This window comes from Merops nubicus, unplaced genomic scaffold, assembly GCF_000691845.1.
Source record: "Merops nubicus isolate BGI_N331 unplaced genomic scaffold, ASM69184v1 scaffold22689, whole genome shotgun sequence".
NCBI classification, from domain to species: domain Eukaryota; kingdom Metazoa; phylum Chordata; class Aves; order Coraciiformes; family Meropidae; genus Merops; species Merops nubicus.
The window spans coordinates 1-2,881 of record NW_008629273.1 but is presented as its reverse complement, the minus strand read 5'-3'; the positions used below and the strand labels follow the sequence as shown (position 1 = coordinate 2,881).

Sequence of the window (2,881 nt, the reverse complement as noted above, 5' to 3'; positions counted from 1 at the left end):
TTTAATATTTTGGATGTATGAGAAACGGAAGTACCTTATCAATACATAGGTTATGTTGACCCATCAAAACTGGGACTATTTGTATTTTACATATTTAGTTTTCATAGTTTTATATCGGCTTTTGCCTTTTAAGGCATCTGTTTATTTCTAGTTTATATTTACTGGCTATTGCCTAGGTACGTAAAGAGAAAATAGAATCTCAAACATTTTCATTTTGAAACTTCTGAAAGGCAAACTATAGCATTATCCAGAAATTTTGATCATTTACCACTATCTAACGTTCACTTTTCTAATTACATTAAATTCTGAAGATTAAAGGTATTGAAGAAAATTAAAAAGTGTAGCTGAGATAAATTAAAGTAATAATGAAAGATATTCAGCCAAGGATCCACTTTTAAAATAGTACAAATCAATATTATAATCTTCCTTACATTTTCCTCTCTCATTCTTCCTTCATTATTTCTTTAACTTCCCAACTTCCACAGTTCACAGAATCACAGAATCACTGTGATTGGAAAGGGCCTCTAAGATCATCAGTCATCTATCTCTACCAGGCCACTTCTACACCATATCTCTGAGTACCCCATCTAGACGGCTTTAAAATATATCCAGGGGTGGTGATTCAACCACTTCCCAGGGAAGCCTGTTCTAGTCCTTTATAAAATTTTTGGTGTAGAAGTTTTTCCTAATGTCTAACCTAAGCCTCGCCTGGTGTAACCTAATATCATTTCCTCTTGTCTTGTCAACTGCAGCAGGTAAGGAGAGGCCCACACTTGCCTCCCTACAACCTCTTTTCAGGTAGTTGTAGAGAGCAATAAGGTCTTCCCTCAGCCTCCCTTTCTTCAGGCTAAACAACCCCAGTTCCCTCAGCTGCTCCTCATAAGACTTATCCTCAAGACCCTTCACCAGCTTTGTTGCCCTTCTCAGTAGCCTCTCCGGAACCTCAATGTCCTTCTTGTACTGTGGTGCTCAAAACTGGACACAGTACCCAAGACGTGGTCTCACCAGTGCCGAATACAGGGGTGTGATCACTTCTCTAGCCCTGCTGACTACACTGTTCCTAACACAAGCCAGGACGCTATCGGCCTTCTTGGCCACCTGGGCACACTGCTGGCTCATGTTCAGACAGCTGTCATTGCTGTCTGTCTGTTCCCCAGCCACTCCTCCCCCGGACTAGAGCTTTGCATGGGGTTGCTGCAGCTCAAGTGCAGGACCTGGCATTTTTTTCTTGTTAAAGCTCAGTTTTGGGCTCATACAGTTGACCATCACCCATTGGCCAAGCCTGTCCAGGTCCCTCTGAAGGTCCTCCCTGCCCTCAAGCAGATCAATGCAACCACCTAACTTGGTGTCATCTGCAAACTTATATTGAGGGTGCTCTCCATCTCCTCATCAAAATGATGGATAAAGATGTTAGAGAGGAGCGGCCCCAGCCTTGAGCCCTGGGGACACCACTTGTGACCAGCCCCAGGCAGATGTGACTCCACCCCCACCACTCTCCACGCCCACCAGTTCAGCCAGTGGTGACCCAGAAGAGTCTGCACCCAGCTGGGCCCAGGGCAGCCAGATTGTGATGAGAACACTGTGGGGCACAGGATCAAAGGCCTGACTGAAATAGAGATAAACAACATCCACAGCCTGTCCCTCATCCACCAAGCAGGTCACCTTGCCAGAAAAGGAGATGAGGTTTGTAAAGCAGGACCTGCCCCTCATGAACCCGTGCTGACTGGGCCTGATAGCCTGGTTACCCTGTAAATGTTGTGATATGGCACTTCAGCTGATCTGCTCCATGACTTTTCCTGGAACCATGGTCAGACTGACAGGTCTGTAGTCCCCAAGATCCTCCTTCCTGACCTTCTTGTATATGGGTGTCACATTAACCAGTTTCCAGTCCACTGGGACCTCCCTACTTAGGCAGGACTTTGAGTAAATTATGAGAAATGGCTTAATAAGCTCATCAGCCAACTCCTTCAGTACCCTTGGATGTAACCCTTCTGGCCCTATAGATTTGTGTATGTCTAGGTGATGCCGTAGACCACTAACCATTTCCTTTTGAATTATGGAGGCCACCTCCTGCTCCCCTCCCCTGCCGTCCAGCTCAAATGGTTGGTTACCCAACCAGTTGTTCAGTTGCTCTATCGATCCTTCAAAGACCATTTTATCATTTCTCTTTGTCTTGGCTAATTAGACTACCTGAAAATACTATTTTGCTTTCCTTATCACGCCTGTCCCAGACTTAATACAGTTTTATTTTGTTTTCTGTTTCAACAATGTAATGATGAACTTCCTTGTACTTGCCTGAGATTTCACTCTGTTGTTTCCTTGACATCCTACCCTACTTTTTGGGTTTTAAAGTATTCACTTTATCTCCTTGCCTACTTTCTCCCAGTGCCTTTGATTGTTTCTCCACTTTAAGTCCGTAATTTTTAAGAGTGGTAAAGGACTTTGCCCTTCTCTGCCTCTTTCTCAACACTTTTTTTTTTGTTGTTGTTTTTCTATGCAATGCTTTTAGGATCAAGAAACATGATCATTTTCAAACAATCACAAAGCCAGTCTGATTTTCAAGGAAATCTTTTTTTTCGTATTGAGCTCAGTTCTGTGAAGGCTGAAGAGAGTGATGGTTTCATGTCACAATTGGTGCAAAATTTGCCTGATGTAATGCAAATTAAATTGATTTTAGGTTCTTTGGAGGTATTACCTTACTTTGTTAGCCTGTCAGAGTTTTCAAAATGGAAATACGTTTGCTTAACCTGATCGGTTTTCACAGCCTCTATCCTAGTCACAGTTTCCCCTAAGATCATTGTGACACACTTGAAGTTCACTGTAACTCCTTAGCAGCAGTGTAATGGTTTGAAAGCAGCTGCTCCTGGTGGGTAGAGATCTG

The 2,881-nt window shown here is 43.3% G+C and overlaps 1 pseudogene; it reads right to left on the bottom strand.

Moving 5' to 3' along the window:
• Positions 1–1,173: 1,173 nt before the first annotated feature.
• On the bottom strand, positions 1,174–2,154 carry LOC103779324 (annotated as a pseudogene).
• Positions 2,155–2,881: the final 727 nt, after the last annotated feature.